This window comes from Molothrus ater, chromosome 12 (genome assembly GCF_012460135.2).
Source record: "Molothrus ater isolate BHLD 08-10-18 breed brown headed cowbird chromosome 12, BPBGC_Mater_1.1, whole genome shotgun sequence".
Lineage (NCBI taxonomy): Eukaryota > Metazoa > Chordata > Aves > Passeriformes > Icteridae > Molothrus > Molothrus ater.
The window spans coordinates 20,825,515-20,842,192 of NC_050489.2; the positions used below are offsets into that span (position 1 = coordinate 20,825,515).

Below are 16,678 nucleotides of genomic sequence, written 5' to 3' on the forward strand. Positions count from 1 at the left end.
CCGCCTGGGCTGAATCTTATTGATCCAGAAGGTGGCTAATTAGCCCTTCCCGTCGTGCCTGGGTAATGAGGCACATGCGCACTGCACTAATCAGCCATTTTTTGCAGGAAACTAATTAGCAGAATAAAGATCCAAAGAGTTTTTTTTCTTCCCAATCATCAGATCTGAGTCCGGGCGCTTCCTGCTCCGGCGACCGCCAGCCCCGCCGCCCGCTCCGCGCCCGCCGCCCGCTCCGCTCCGCGCCCGCCGCTCCGCCCCGACCCGCCGCCGCCGCTGCTGCTGCCGCCGCCCGCGGCCCCCTCTCTCCGGGGGGCTGCAAACTCCCCGACAACGATGCTGCTGCTGGGCAGCGGCGGCGGCGGCGGCGGCTCCCGCTCGGCTCCGGCTGCTGCCCCCGGCTCCCGCTGCTGCTGCCCCGGGCCCCTCCGCGGAGCCCCGCGCTCCTGCCGCCGCAGCCGCCGCAGCCTGCATGGGATCTGTAGCCCCCGCGCCGCCGCCCGGGATTAAAAGCGCCGCCGCCGCCGGAGCAGCGACCGCGTAAGTGGCAACTTTTCTGCCCTGTCCCCCGCTCGGGCTCCTCCTGCTCGGGGCGCCCGGGCTGCTTTGCATGGGGCTGGTCCGGCCCCCCCTCCCGTCCGCTCCCACCCACCGCCCCGGATCCCCCAGCAAACTTTGTGCCGCTCGCCGTCCCGGAGCCCCGCCGCCGCCGCCGGGGACGCGCAGGTGCCGGCGCCGCGGGGGCCGCTACGCGCCCGCGGACCCCCCCCCCGCCCCGCCCGCCGGCCATGGCCGCGGGGCGCGCAGCGAGCGCGGCGCCCGCCCGGCCGCTTTGTGCGCGGCGGGGCCGGCGGCGGGGGCCCGGCCTCGCGCGGAGCCCGCGCCCCCCGGGACCCCGCCGGGCCGCGACCGCTCCGCGCCGGGGACGCGCCGGAAAACAAAGGGGCGAAGAAAGTGCCGAAAACTGCCCCGGCGGCGGCGGGCCCGGCCCCGCGGAGCCCCGCGCCCCGCGGCCCGCACGGCCTGGCCGCGCACAGGAACGGCGATTCTTGTTCCCCGCGGGCGGCTCGGTGCGGGAGCGCGGCGGGGGCGGGTGGCACCGCAGGCCGAGCCCGCTCGGGGCCGGGGTTAATGACTCGGGGCTGCATCGCCCGGCGCTTATCGCGCTACGTGAAACGCGGGTCCCTGTCGGTCCCCGCCGGGACCCGCCGCGCTCGGCTTCCCGCTGCCGCTCGCACCCTCCGAGGGGAGCGTGTGTGTCTGTGTGTGTATGTGTGTGCCCCGGCCGTGCACGGCGTGCGTGGGTGCCACGCACACGCGGGATTCGGACTGTGAATTATTTATAATTTGGGTTGCGTTTGTGTCTTTGTCTTCTTTTTTTTTTTTTTTTTTTTTTTTTTAATTATTCAGTTCCTCTCTCCCTTCCCCCCCCCTCCCCCCCCCCCGCCCCTTCTTTTTAAAACAAACAAACAAAAATTGATTCCGAGCAAGGTCTGTTTCTTTCTCCCGCTGTGCTTGGGGCTGCTCTCGGTATGTCCTGGACTCTAACGCAACCGTGTCCCCTCTGCGCCGGCTGTCTTTCTCCTCTTCTTGCTCCTGTTTAATATGGAGCAATTTTCTGGAGACTCGGTGACTCCCTCCTTAGGGTCACATTGAGTTCGAATACAACTGAAGGTGCAGGAATCCTCCGACGGAGGAAGTAAGAGAATAGAGAAAATGGGGTCAAGTTGGCTGCTTAGAGGCCAAAACTCCCATAGCTGCCTTTAAAAATATATGTATAATATTTGGCTTTCCTCGCTGTAATACGGATTGCAGCTTCCCCTTTCAGGTATTTTCCTTACAGCTTAAAGCCCTCGGCTTCCTTTTGCCTCCCCCCACCTTGTACCCTCCCCCTGTTAGGGGAGAGGGGGGGGGGAGGAGGGAAAATAAAAGGAAAAGAAATGGGGGGGAGAGAGGGGAAAAAATAAAACCCATTGAGTTTAGGCAAATAAGGTTTGGTCTCCGTATCCTATTACAAAGCACTTTGAATATGCAAGACATCACACAAGACCAGTTATTCCAGTTACGACAAACTTAAAAAGAGAAAAAAGCGAGGCATGTTTAGATTGTAATTTGTTAGAGCAAGATCCGTATTTAAAATTCCATCTTTTAAATATTTTTTTTTTCTACCCTTGCTTTATATCCAGCCTTTTCTAATGTCTGGGTTGGGTTTTTGTTTTTGGGGTTTGTTTTTTTGGGGTTTTTTGCATTATTATTAAAATCTTTCCATCGAGTTTAGGAAGACCGCTGCGAGCAACACATTTTCTGTATTTTTGTTCCTGTATCTCGGAGGAGAGTTGGCAGGGATTCTGTGGTTTGCAGTTACACAATATGTTATCATGTTTTTAATCACTAAATCATTGCAGTGGTTATAGATTTACAGTCTTAGGGTATTACTGAGCGGCGCGGCGCAGCCCGTGTGTGCGGGGACATACGAGAGCATGCCGTTAACATGCTCGTGAACTTTGCTTTTAAATCATTTCCCGGCCGAGCCGCGGCAGAGTGCGGAGCCAGCGTTTTGGCATCACCCCTCCACGCACTTGAGGAAAGTTTGTGCAACCCTCGCGGCAGGGCAGGAGCTCCGATGGGCGTCGAGCGCGCCCTGTCCTGCGGCGCTGGCGGTAAGCGGCGGGTCAGGGGTGCGAGGGGTGCCCGGTGGGCCGGGGCCGCCACCTGCGTGGCCGGGGGGATCGGGCCGCCCCACCGGCCGCCCTCTGCTCCCATTTCCCCCTTTATTATGTAACAGAGCCCTCGGCAGCATTAAAAATTCAGCATTACAAGCTGATTGTAATGCTCCCTCATTAGGGAGCACTGTCTGGTCCGGCACTGAGCGAAGACGGAGCGTGGCTTTTCGGCTGCCGCAGCAGCGGAGGCCGGGGAGCAGCCGGGAGGGGGGACAGCGGGGCGTCCCAGGGCCCCCACAGCAGGGTCACGCCGGGCTCCTCACCACCATGGAGCGCCGGCCCTGCGGCCAGGCCCAGGGCTCGCCAGGCTTCTGCTCTGCCGCCGGTCTAGGGCTTTCCCCTTTCCCCTGTGCGGCTGCCTGAGCTGCCTCCTGACCGGTCCCGCTCCGCGGGCTGTCTTCCACTGGAACAAAAGCAAAGAAAAGGCACGTTAGAGGGGAGCGAAACTCTGCATCTGGCCCCAGAAGTTGCTTTGCTGTATTTGTATTTTTTTCTCCTCCTCTTTTCTTTTTAACGCGGTCATTTTGTGAGCAGAGGGCAGCAGGAAGTTGGCTCCAGCCCCTCTCCCGCGCAGCGGTGCCGGCCTCAGCAGCTCTGGTCCTCCTCAGCTGCAGAGCCTCCGGACCTTCCCTCCCACCCTGCCGCTGCCTTTTGTTCCTGCAGGACCCAGCCAAGGTGCTGCTTGGCAGGCCAGGCTGGTGCGGGCGGCCCCGTGTGCCTGGCACCATCGCCCGGCCTTGTCGTGGCCGCTGTCACACTGGGCCCAGCGGTGGCTGCTCTGACAAAAGCAGAGGCGTGTGTCCCTCTTTCATCTCTGTGCGTTGACCCCCGCCCCGGGTGCTGTCGATGTCGTGCCAGAGGCCAGGAGCAGCAGATTTGCTTTGGGCCTGGCCAGCGGTTGAAAGGCTTCAGCAGGAATCGCTGAATCCCAAACTGATGGACGCACAGCTGGCTGCGTCAGCCTCCCTCTTAACACCGCCTTCCGCTTTCCAAAATAACAGTAATAGCAGTAATAATAATAAAAAAAATATTACATGGAGAAGCAGAAAAAGGACTAGTGGGCTTTTACATCAACTTTATTCACATGCCGTGTTTTGTTCTGCGGGGGTCGATCCCTCGTGGGAGCGTTTCTCTGCCGGTGTTGCTTTCTCGTCTGCGGTGGGAGAATTTTCGGCAACCATCTTCTGTGGGTGCTGGCGCCGGCCCTGCCGGGGCTGGAGGTGTGTTTGCGCTGCAGGGATCGATTCTGGAGGGACAGGCTCGGGAGAGGCTGAGCATTTCAGAGCTCCTGCATCCCTCCATCAGAGCGTGGCCAAGGTTTGGCCTTTGTGTGGCTTTGCTTTGGGGGCCGTGCAGCTGTGGGTGCGTCCGGCTGGCAGGAGAAGTGGGCTGTGACCAAAGCTGGGTCACGACAGGTCCCTCTGGCCCAGCATGTGCCAGACCCCTGTGCTGCTTGCAGGCTCCTGTGACTGATGGCTGTGGGGGCTTCAGCCTGGGAGAGGGCCCGGGGCCACGGCAGGTGCTTGTGGGGGCTGTCCCCGCTGCTCCTGTTCCTTGAGGGTGGGTCATTCCCCACGCCGACTGGGAGCCCTGGAGGCTGTCCAACCCTGGGGAGATGCAGGGGGAGACTAGAGAGAGGAGCTCCTCTCTGGGGAGCAGGGCTGCCCTTCTCTCCTCCCTCCCTGCTCGACAGCCAAAATTCAGGCTGGGTGTCCAGCGCATGGCGGCAGCGATGGGGCTGTCGAGGGCTGTCGTGGCAGGAGAGTGGGAATCAAAACATCTGTGCGCAGGCCTGGGCGCCGCAGCCTCTAATGGTTTTGACGGAGCTGTTGTGGTCTGTTGTCTGGAAAATCTGCATTCTGCGCCGTGCCCGAGGGGGCCGCGGCACCGCAGACCGTGGCGGTACCTAAATATAACCGCCTCGCGCCGAGGGGTGAGGTGAGGGCAGCGGGAGCAGGCCGCCCGCTCGCCTTCTGCTTTGTCTCTGATCTGCGATTCAGGCATTTTTCTTTGCTCCCGAGGTTGGGTTTGTGTGTAGGCAGGGATTGGAGAAATAGATAAATTCCAGCTAGTTTAAAACAAAAAAACAAACAACAAAACAGGGTGGATGAGTCGGGCTTCCCTCGCTGCCGGCAGCGGTCCTGCTGCTGGGCCGGAGATCCCACCAGCCCCGGCCACCCCTGCGTTCCTCGTTCCCCTCGGAGATGCTACGGGTCTTGCTGAGGTCTCGCTGCGCCGGCAAGAAGCCAGAGCTTCCAGCGCTTCCTTGTTGGCTGTGCTGGACAGACGTGTCCATCTGTCGGTGCGGGAGGTGGGTGCTCGTCGCCGCAGCAACGCTGGCTGTGTGTGGGGCTGCGAGCGCCAGGTGTGCATCGTGCGTGTGCCAGGGGTGGCTGTGAGCACAGTCCTACTTTGTCCTCGCACAAAATTATTTTTTGGTTGAAGGTGTCAGGAAGGGAGCTCAACACAGGCCGCAGCTGGTGGTGGCTGCCACCGTGTTCCAGGCACTGCCGAGGTGGAGGGACAGTGGGAGGATAGCGGGTGCTGCTGGCAGGCTGCGGCCACCCAGCTTTGCCCTTGAGTTTGCTGCCTGGAGAGACACTGGGCTGTTGATTGTAATTTCATTATGTCACAAGTGCCAAACATGCCTCTCACTATGAAAAGGCAAAGAGGACCAGCAGTATTTTTCTTTTTCCCCCCTGGAAAACAAACATTTCACAGTGGTCTGAACTGCGTGGTGCATGTTACTGTTGAACATGGGGATGCTGGCCTTGTGGTAACCAGGCTTTCAGGTATTCAGTCTGGTGAGGGCTGAGCTGTGCAGGTTCCTTGGCTTGGCAGTAATGCTGGAGCAGACAATGTGCTTGGCAGCTCTGCTAAAAGGTTTTCTCCTGTCCTCCACCTGCCCTGGTGTCTGGGAAAGTGGAGACTGCCGGGCCTGTAACACGTTAGCTCTCAGTGTTTATTTACGTGGCCCAAGCGTGCCTGCTGAAGCATCGTGTCCCTGCCCAGGGAAGATGGGAGCTATTTCCAAACCCTCAGGTCCCAACAGCAGCGTACCCTGTGTTCTGCCTTGGGCTCACCTGGGGCTTCCAGCTGCGCTTTCCTGGCTGGTGGCAGCCTGGCTCTGAAATGGCTGGTTGGGTTAGTTGGGTGGCAGGGGGCTTAACCCTCCTTCCACGCTGCCTTGTGCAAACAGAGCGGCGCTCGATGCGGGCTCGGCGCACAAACAGCATGGCTGATGGTGACATGGCGATGGCGTGCTTGATCCTGCTGGGCTGGGCTTCCTGAGCGACTGTGACGTCTGGTGCTGGGCTCAGAGGGTTTGGGTCTTCTTGTTATAGTGGAGTTGAGTGAGGAAGGGGGAGGTGAGCAGGGTGCGGAGGCACAGCTCGCTGACTGCCATCAGGTGCAGGTCGTTTGGGCTGACGAGCGCGGTCAGGTGCACGTTGTTTGAGATGATGCAGAATCTGGGGCTCCCTGCCCAAGCAAGGTGTGTTTGCTGAGGTACCATGTGGTGAAAAAACATGTCGGCAGGCCTGAAGGTTGGTTCAGGAGACAGAGCAAGGGAAGTGCACGGAGCTACTTGGTGTTTGAGAGCTGCAGAGTCTGCAAACCAGCCCTGCTCCTGCAGTGTGAAGGTATTCTGGATTCAGGCTGTGCACAGCAGCTTGTGCATTTCTGCTGTACCTCTGGTGTTGCAGAGGCTGGCGCCCAGCCCCTTGGACACCTGGAAAGCAGAGCAGGCGCTCTGGGTGCAGGAGGCTCCCGCACCATGGCTGCAGAGGCGATGCTGCCGGGCTGTGGTTCCTGGGCTGTGCAGTGTTGGACAGGGCTGGGTGTCAGTGCCGGCGCGGGAGCTGCTCTCGGGTGAGCTGTGGCAGTGTGCTCATAGCCGCTGGAGCCGTGCTGCCGGGCGGTCTTGGCTCCCGATGGGGCTGAGGCTGCTTTGTGCCGTGCCGTGTGGCTGAGCGAAGGCCAGGGAGCGCAGGGCAGCCGGCCACCGTGTCCCCGTGTCCTTGCACGGTTCCCACCGCAGCCCCTGACTGTGCCAGACAGAACTGTAGATGTCAGGCTTTGCACAGAAAGGAGAGCGGGGAGGGAGGGCGAGGAGGAGGCACAAGCGCGCAGCAGCAGGGCTGTGAGGTTCAAATTAACCTTGTGCTTTGTTGGTGTCGGAGTGAGGCGCCCCGGCCGCCAGCACGGTGCGGGCTCACTGTCACTCACACCGGGCTACATGCAGCAGCAGGGCCAGCAGCAGGGCGTCCCTCCCAGTGCTGCTGGGCTGGGGGACAGCAGGTGCCCAGGGCAGTGTTGGGCCCAGGCACTGGAGATGAAGGCGCCCAGTGGGACCCAGGGGCTGACAGGGCTCACCGTGTCCCCAGGGTGCTGCAGTCAGTGCCTTCGCATCTCATTTTGAGGAATGGGTGCTCTGGCCTTTCTTTTGGAAGCTCGGTATGCAGCACCCAGACATGTGCTCCTACACAGCTGCTTCAGATGTCAAAGCCTAAATTTCTCCTCTTTAATTTTCTCCTGTTAATTTTGTCTCTTTTAGTCTTACATACTTCCTTCCCCAGTTCCTTTCTTCTTGCTGTTTTTCATCTTCCATAGAGACAGTTAAAAGCAGCTTAACACCGTGAGCTTGTTTGGAAGTCAAAAGATCCGTTTCAGCTCTGACGCTGACTTTGGGCAAGACACCAAGTGTTTGCCTCAGCTGGAGGATGAAATGGGATGATGCGTAGTTCACATGCAGGGACTGTAAGTGGAAGTTAATTGTGAAAAATCACAACATGTTTTAAATCTCCAGAGCATTGTTGCATCCTTAAATTTTAAATGGGAGTAGGTGCTGTGCTGGGGGTAGCTGTGGAGCAGAGGGATTGTCCAGAGCACCTCAGCACCTCCCAGCAGGGCATTGTGCTGGAGACCTGTGCTGTGGTACTGGAGAAATGGAGCTGGTTGGTCCTTGTTTTGAGACACCATCTCATTCCTCCTGGTGTTGGTGCTTTCTGGAGCACAGAGCACTGGGGTGGAGGGCTGGTCATGTTGGCTAGGGTTTGTGGTCCTAGGGAGTCCAAGTAGAGGCAGATGTGAAGGTGTAGGCAGGTGTACGTTCTGAGCTCCTATGGGCATGGCGCTGGGCCTGCAGCACAGCTGGAGGAGGCAGCAGCGTGGTGGAGCTGGGTTGGTTGTGTTACTGGTCAAGGAGCGGGGATGGTGGGCAAGAAGCACACAGTGCCCCACAGCAGTGCTGCAGGAGGGCCGGCAGGGTGGGTTTGTGGCAGTCCCTCCTGGCTGGCAGAGGGCAGAGCAGGTGGTGAGCTGGGCATGGCTGCCAGCCCATGCCATTTGCTGACCGTGGAGCCTGTCCTGAGCTGTGTGCTGGTGTGGGATGCCAGCCCTAGGGAGGGTGGTCAGCACCATGTGCCCCTCTGCTATTTCACAGAGCAGTTACTTGGTGAATAGCAGTGCCTGTCTGAAGGAGCTGCCACAGATTTTATTATTTCCTTGCTTGCTTTATTTTAACCAGCCTCTCCATTGTTTCCTCTTTATTTTGGGTGACGTGGAAGTCCTGGAGGTTTGCGTGAGATGCTGGAACTCACCCAGGTGGTGGGTCTGGTGCCAGCGCAGCCCTGTGTGAAAAGCTGCCTTCATGGCAGGCTTGCAGCAGTTTCACCTGGAACTGCAGATGTGTGAACAACAGAGCCAAGCTCTGGGAGTGCCTGGGGGATTGCTTGGAGCCCATGCATGAGGAGGAGGAGGGTTGAGCTCTGTCCTGCACAGCAGTGGCTGGGGTCAGCCTCACCGAAGGAGCAGCATGACTGGTTGCTCTTCTCTTGAAACCTCCCAGCTGTGCCTAGGGCTGCAGCCCTACTTGCCAGAAGCCCCCTGCATGGTCCTCCAGCTCTTAGCAGTGCAACTGGAAGTGTCCAACCAGCCACTTCTCTAGCCATGTTCCTCCTCTAAGCATCCCTTTGTGTCTCTGGGATGATGGGATGCTCTCTTGGGACTGGAGGTTTCCTTCCTTGAGTCTAAGTAGCCACTGGCTGTGTGGATGTCTGCTTACTTTAGGCAGGAACTGGATGTCAGGATTCTGGTTTTTATCCCCCCAGCAATCTTTTTCTCAGGCCCTTCTTGCTTCTGGGTACGAAGCCCATGAAGGAGCAATGGTCAGTGAGATGTGTTTGGTGAGATTTCCTCGAGAAGCACTGGCTGTCCTCTGGAGAGCTGAAGTTCCCTACAGCTGGAGAAATGAGTGGGGAGGTGTTGGGCACAGACATGGGTATTTTACTGCTGGTGGTGCTCAGTGGTGCTCAGTGAGTCTTCTGCATTTTAAAATGAAAAATGTGGAGAAACCAAAAAAGCTCCAGCTGCCATTGAAGCATGCCAGGAGGTGGAGGGCAGGAGTATTTTGGTCACAGTTTTCCCCTGTGCAGATCTTTGGGATATTAAAAGCTGTGTCTGTGTCTTGTTGAGGGCCTAGCTGCACTGTGGAGTAGCACTGGGTGATTTCTCAACTGCTGCTTGAATTTACTTGTGTTGAGACTCAGCTGTCTCTATTAATGGCATTACCTGGATGTTGAACAGTTCCAAGTGATGCCCTTGGCTGCCCGTGGCCAGCACAGAGGGGATGGGGAGCTGAAGTCAGCCCCATGGTCCAGGTCACTATGAGGAGGCCAGGGCAGTTCTGAGCCCCGGAGATGGCTCCTGACTCTCTGGTGACTGGAAATAAAAGGACTGAGAGTCTTAGTGTGCAGATCTGTTACAAAAGGGGAAGAAAATGGTAAAATAAAGCTTCTTTCAGTAGAAATAGCTACAGTGAGTACTGTGGGAGAAAGGACAGAGGAGTTGTTCTTTAATGTTCTCATGGTGTCTTCAGTATGAAAGTTTTTTTGTTTGGTTGGTTTTATATTTTAAAGTTCCTTCTTCCTTGTATGAGCCTCTTGCTTAGCAGAGGAAGAGAAACACTTAACAAAAATAGAGCCTGTGTTTGCCTAAAATGAGGTTGCTGTGGCATGTTTGAGACTCGAGACTGTGACTTTGAAGCTGACTGCATTTCACGCTGCTGATACCCTTTTAACTGTCTTAGGTAAACAGTGCAGTTGGGCTCTGAGAAGTGTCTGGTGAAAACTGTGCTTGGCTCCTCATTCTGACTGTTTCAGAGGTTTTCAGAACAAATACCTTCTGCTTACCAGCACTCTTCCTGCTTAGAAAAGTTTGCATTGGTTTATTATTATTTTTTCAAAGGATTTACTTGCACATTAGAATGCCCGTGGACATGATTTTCAGTTCAAGGAGGGTTTATTTTAGTTTGGCTTAATTGAATTGGAAACAGTTATGAGCTGTACCAAAGCAACTTGGATTTCAAACCAAAACAGGAACGTCCTGTTCACACGAGCAGGTTCACACTGCTGTGTTTGCAGCCTGCACTGAACTCCTCTTGTTTACCTGTGTGTAGGGACTCTTGGCAAGTAAATCACAGCGAGGGCTCAGTGGTGCTGAGGCAGGTCCTAGAGAGGCTGCAGGGGCTGGTGTCCCATCTGTCTGTGACACTGATGCTGCTGCCAAGGCCCGCCTTGCCCCGGATGCTTTTTCCTTTTGCTGACACAGAGCTTTGGGGCAGTGGCACGGGGAAGTATTTTAGGGAAGGGACCTGGGTTAGAAAAACTGCTAAAGGATGGAGGGAAAAAAGCTTCCTCAAAATATTTTTAATTTTGGTTGTTTTTTTGTCAGCTTCCCTTTAATTTGAAATAATTATGTGACACAGGTTGAAATGGCTTTGCTGGAGCAGAGGGGAACAGGCAGGTGGGACTAAGGACTATTCCCAGAGGAGGGCTCACTCTGCTGCTGCCCCAGCCAAAAGCTTGGTCCCCATGTGGGGCAAGGATAAGTGTGCATTTGGTGTAGGGTCCTTGGGAGGAAGGCACTGCTTTTAGTCATCTTTACTGTATTACTATTTTACCCTTTCAAGAATGCACTATGGTTAAACTTAGAGGATCCCTGTGCAGCCCTTTGACCTAAGGAAACTGAGCTGAGGCTTAGGCTTAGCTGAAGGATGAGCTCCTTCTGCCATGGAAGGACGAGCTGGTCCCCAACGGGCCCTGGCTCCTTCTGAGCATCCTTCTCCTTTTGGGAGCTCTGGCGTGGGGAGCTGGTGGAAATTGCTGTGGGTGAGCAGCCGGGGCTGCTGGCAGCCGGGCCCGGTGCCGGGCTCTGCCCCGGCCCTGCTGCCAGCCGGGGCCCGGTGCCGGGCTCTGCCCTGGCCCTGCTCCAGCCGGGCCCCGGCGCCGGGCTCTGCCCCGGCCCTGCTCCAGCCGGGCCCGGTGCCGGGCTCTGCCCCGGCCCTGCTCCAGCCGGGCCCCGGTGCCGGGCTCTGCCCCGGCCCTGCTCCAGCCGGGCCCCGGTGCCGGGCTCTGCCCCGGCCCTGCTCCAGCCGGGCCCCGGTGCCGGGCTCTGCCCCGGCCCTGCTCCAGCCGGGCCCCGGTGCCGGGCTCTGCCCCGGCCCTGCTCCAGCCGGGCCCGGTGCCGGGCTCTGCCCCGGCCCTGCTCCAGCCGGGCCCGGTGCCGGGCTCTGCCCCGGCCCTGCTCCAGCCGGGCCCCGGTGCCGGGCTCTGCCCCGGCCCTGCTCCAGCCGGGCCCGGTGCCGGGCTCTGCCCCGGCCCTGCTCCAGCCGGGCCCCGGTGCCGGGCTCTGCCCCGGCCCTGCTCCAGCCGGGCCCCGGTGCCGGGCTCTGCCCCGGCCCTGCTCCAGCCGGGCCCGGTGCCGGGCTCTGCCCCGGCCCTGCTGGCAGCCGGGCCCCGGTGCCGGGCTCTGCCCCGGCCCTGCTCCAGCCGGGGCCCGGTGCCGGGCTCTGCCCCGGCCCTGCTCCAGCCAGGCCCCGGTGCCGGGCTCTGCCCCGGCCCTGCTGGCAGCTGGGCCCCAGTGCCGGGTTCTGCCCCGGCCCTGCTCCAGCCGGCCCCGGTGCCGGGCTCTGCCCCGGCCCTGCTCCAGCTGCGGGCTCCGCGCCCCGCTGCGTTCCTGTGTCCGTGCGTAGCCAGCACCTGGAGCTGGCAGCCTGCACGGCTTCTGTTTGGAGTTTCACCTGCTTCAATAAACATGCAATCTGTTTGCTCCCCCCACCTGGTGTCTCTGCAGCAGCACTGCCCAGTGTTTGTTTGAAGGGTCTGGATCCTGTTCTCTGAGGGGTCCATACCTGCCCCAGGTAGCTCCTTCTCCTCCCAGGGTAGCTCCCTCCTCCACTGTCCAGCGCTCTTTGTCGCTCCAAACCAAATATTTGCTGCAATTTTTGAAACAGATTTTGGTTTTATTTAAGCAATGGCCCAATCTCATGTCCCAGGAGTCTCTTTTGTGTCTTTCCTGCTTTTCAGAGTTCTGGGATGTAGCTGGTGGCAGAGGCTGCACTGGCAGAGGGCAGGGTGGCTGGGCACACGCTGTGCCCTGCCCTGGTGTGGGCTGTGCTGGGTCTGGATGTGCTCCTGGGTCTCAGCTGGGTATGTGTAGTGTTCTCTGTGAGTTTGTACGTCAGTTGTGTTTAGACTCTACGCTGAGGTCTGTGTGCCCATCCACATTCCAGCACCAGCACAGTGGTGGCCCTTTTCCTGGTCATTACAGAGTGATTCCTGTGCAACACCTCCAGATTCTGATTGTTTCCATAGACTGATAATTTCTTAATGGTTTGTTCTCTGTGAAGTCATTAGTAAAGCAAAATATCATACCCCAGAGTGACAATGTGATCTTAACTGGTTCCCAGGTGAGGACAAGCAGAAGTGATTTCTCCTGCAAACACACTCAAAAGCCAGAAGGATGGTTTCTAAATTGGATGCTGCAGGACCTGAGCATGGGAATAGCTGTTATAGCTGCTGTGATTTCTTCAATAATGTCTGTTCTGAAACTGCATTTAGGAGTAAAACAATCTTGTGTAGAATAATTCTACTGTAATGCTCCTTCGGTTCAGGTTCAATTCAGTTGTGTGTTGTGGTGGGAAGCTGCTCCGTGGGTCCTGCCTGCCAGCTCGGGCCTGGCTCCTGTTGGATGTGTCACACTGCGGGCACACCGAGCCCCGGCTGTGTCTGCTGGCTGCAGGTACAGAGCTGCTGCTGGCCAGTGCTGCTGGGAGCTGTGCTTCCCACGGGCTCTGAGTGCCTCCCATGGGCTCCCCGAGTGCCCCACGGGGGCTCTGTGTACCCCACGGGCTCCCCGAGTGCCTCCCATGGGCTCCCCGAATGCCCCACGGGGGCTCCGAGTGCCTCCCATGGGCTCCCCGAGTGCCCCACGGGGGCTCCGAGTGCCTCCCATGGGCTCCCCGAGTGCCCCACGGGGGCTCCGAGTGCCTCCCATGGGCTCCCCAAGTGCCCCACGGGGGCTCTGTGTACCCCACGGGCTCCCCGTGCCCCACGGCAGCGCCAGGCTGTGCTGCTTTGCTCTCTGCCTGAGCCCATGGTCTGTGCTCGGAGCTGCAGTCATGACAAACCTGCCGTTGATAAAAGTCACCGTGGAAGGGTTCTTGGGATCTTGCCAGTGAGAGTTTCCTATTTAAAATTAGAAATCAGATTTCTTTTTGTTGCAGCTTGATGTGATCTGGTAGTTGCTGGAGTTTTCTTTTAAATCCTGAGATCCCAGCTGAGGGGACTGGGAGGGAGGAACACGTAATTAAGCAAAACCCCAAACAGTTGGAATTGCAGGTTTTGTCTTTTTGGGAGAGGAAAAATAGTGAATTTTGTGTAATACTGAGCCCTCAGCAGTAATAAGTGACTGATTAGGCAAATGCAAAGTGTGCAAACGAAGGGAGCTCTGAGTCCCTCAGTGCCCAGGGAGGGCCCGAGCTGGGAGGCTCGCTGCCAAGCACACCTGCAGCCTCTGCCGGGCAAGGAGGCACGATCAGGTGAAATGTGTGATAAAGCTTACTGCTGTAGTGCCTTTTGGAAGGCTAAACTTGCTGAACTGCTGCAGTAGCTGGATTTTGTTCTGCTCAGGTCATTTGTTTCAGGCTTTTGGGCACATTCTTTTGCTCCATCAGGTGTGATTTGTTCTTTGTAATGTGAGTCTGTCCATCCCTGCATGGCTACTGTGGCAGGAAGCCTGCTCTGCCCTCATCCCAGGTGAGGAGCAGCACAGATGTCCCAGTGAGGAGCTTCCATTTCAGCTTTTCTCCAGCAGCTCTTCCTTTACTCTTGACTGGGATTGAAGAATTCATCCCAGTCCTTTGTTTTATGTGGAAGGAAACCTTACCCCTGTGGCTTCTGTTGCTGCTGGTTGTAGGAGCGTTGGTGGAGATGAGGGCTGGCTCCCTGTGCCCCCCGGAGCAGCTGGTGACCCACAGGAGCTGGGCTGGATCCCTGTGTACTAACGGGCCTGCCTTGTCCTGCCTTGTTTGTCCTGATTTGTGGCTGCATTTGTATGCAAATACTAACAACTTGCTGCTGAGTTAATTAGTGTTTTTTCTCTTTGCTTCCTGGAGCTTAAGCTAAAGGTCTTTATTCTCCCCGTTTCGGTGGTCTCAGCTGTGCCGGGTGTTCTTAGGGGAGTTCACACCCAGTTGCATGAATTGGCTGCAGACCCTGGTGGGCCTCAGGACAAAGGTGTCTGAGGGTTGAGGTGGTTGCTGGAGCTGATGCTCTGGGTGTCCAGATGGGTGTTTGCTCCCCGCCTCTGGTAGTTGCTTTGTGGATGAGCAGAACCAAGCCAGCTCCGTTTGTCCTGGACATGCCAAGTGTTTGCTTTCTAATGTTGGGATTGAGCACCTTAAATGCCATGGGATGGATGATTCCTTCCAGAACAGAGGCTCCAAGGGTGGCTCTGGTGATCTGGACATGGCAGTGATGGAGTGGGAATTGCTGGCCTTCAGCACCAGCTGGGTGTTGGTTCTTTGCTTTGATAGAGAAGGCAGGCATTTCTTCCCCTCCCAAGAACGGTATCTTTGTGTCCTTGTTTGGGCTCAAGGATTTTACTCATTTTAATCTTTCATTCCATCTGATTTTCTGTGGGCCCCACAGGTGTTTGGGTCTGCCAGAGCTGCCCAAGCCACGGGTTGTAGGGATTGCCTGTGGTGCTGTGGGGCAGGTGGGGTGGGCAGCAAGGAGACCCTGGGCACCCCTGCTGGTCCAGGGGGCTGTGGTGGTGCCCGGGCCGTGGCTTCTGGCCTTCCCCTTGGCCATGCCAGGGGCCCAGGCAGTTGTGCTGGTCCCACCCTGCCTCTTTCTGCCCTCCAGCCAAGGCTTTTTCACAGTTATTGCATCAGAACTTGTGTTTAGTTTTAAACCTTTGTTTTCCCCCTGGAAGGCAGGGCTGTGGCTTCTCAGTAGCAGGGGTGACAGCCCCCAGCCTGAGGCCAGGGACTGGCAAGTTCCACCTGGAAACCAGAGACTCTTTGCCCCTGGCTTGATACTTGTCCTCACCTTAGTCATTTTTGGAGCATTGGTGCTCAGTGGCAGGAGGTGGAGGAGTGAATTCAGGTGGAATGGCAGCTTGTGCAGCACTGCATCCATCTGGAAGAGAGGATGTAGCCATTAGCATGGAGCTCCCCATCCTGGCAAGGGGAGTTCCCAGGAGTTCACTGGAAGCTCACTGGTCAAGAGGCATTTCCCGGTCCCAGAGCCCAGATTGCTGTGTGTTCCCCAGTCATCTGAGGACTAAGGGAAGAGAGAGGGTTTGGAGTATTTAATTTTGGTTTCCTGTTCCAACGCCGCTCTGAGGTGAAGAAAGGCTTCTCATACCTGGCAGTGTTTGTCATCGTTGGATTTTTAGATCTGGGAGATGGTTTTTTTCCCTCCTTTTGTTTTTCCATTTCACACCCTGCGAGGCAAAGGAATGTGGCACTGCAGACCTTTTCTGCTGCCATGCTGGATTTTTCTGAGGAAGTATAGAAATGGAGATTTTTCTGCTATCCTTCTGAACAGATTTCCTGATGCTCTAGTGGGTTTTTTTAATTCCATAAAGCTGAGACTTTATAGGAAACCCAGGTGAGCCTGGGTAGGGTCCAGGCAGGAGGGGGTTGAATTTAGGATCTTGCAGAGTGAAATAGGAATTTTTCTAGTTCCATTTTGGGCTGGTGGGACGTGTCTGTTATAGTGACTGTCTCAGTGCAAAGGTCTGAGGTGAGAAGCAGCTTAAAAAGGCTGTGTGGCATGTGAGGAAGCAAGTTAGCTCTTAATCATATCATATTGGCCTCCTTTGCGGCTGATACATCTGCTGTAAAACGCTTAGTGCTGAGTGCCTGATTGGGCAGCCCATGCTAAGTGTTCAAACTCCTGCTGCCTTTTTTCTTCAAACAATATCTTCTGGCTTCCAGATTTCTGATAAATTGATAAGAGGAATTGCGTGAGTCAATAGAGTTGTAGACACTTTGCCAATATAACCCTAGCGCTATTGATCTGCCAGTAAATTAAAGTCTTACTTAGAGGCTGCCGATATTTCTAATCTCCTGCCTCGCCAATTACACCCTCCCAGCTACCTGGGAAAGCCAGCCACGGGAGATGAGCCTGCCGAGGCTGTTCCCAGCGAGTGGGGCCGTGGCAGGGCCTGCATGGGCCAGGGGCTGTGCCCTGGGGGCGGCCCTGCGGTGGGTACCCTTGGGGATGCTGCAGAAGGCATCGCTCCGGTCAGGGCTGAGCCCTTGGGGATGCTGCAGAAGGCATCGCTCCGGTCAGGGCTGAGCCCTTGGGGATGCTGCAGAAGGCATCGCTCCGGTCAGCGCTGAGCCCTTGGGGATGCTACAGAAGGCATCGCTCAGGTCAGGGCTGAGCCTCCCACAGCTCCTGGGCACCGCCCTGGCTCTGGAGGATGGAGGCAGCTCCGAGGGGCAGTGAGGGTGGCCCTGAGGTGGGTACCCTTGGGGATGCTGCAGAAGGCATCGCTCCGGTCAGGGCTGAGCCTCCCACAGCTCCTGGGCACCGCCCTGGCTCTGGAGGATGGAGGCATCGCTCAGGTCAGGGCTGAGCCTCCACAGCTCCTGGGCACTGCCC

At 57.3% G+C, this 16,678-nt stretch overlaps 1 protein-coding gene across 1 annotated transcript in view; it reads left to right on the plus strand.

Moving 5' to 3' along the window:
• Positions 1 to 263: 263 nt before the first annotated feature.
• Positions 264 to 16,678, plus strand: part of ZFHX3 (zinc finger homeobox 3) — a 130,385-nt gene continuing 113,970 nt past the window's right edge. Inside the window, exon 1 of the mRNA XM_036390195.2 lies at positions 264 to 537. The gene's annotated coding sequence lies outside the window, so the exon portion shown is untranslated. The remainder of the gene's footprint in view (positions 538 to 16,678) is intronic.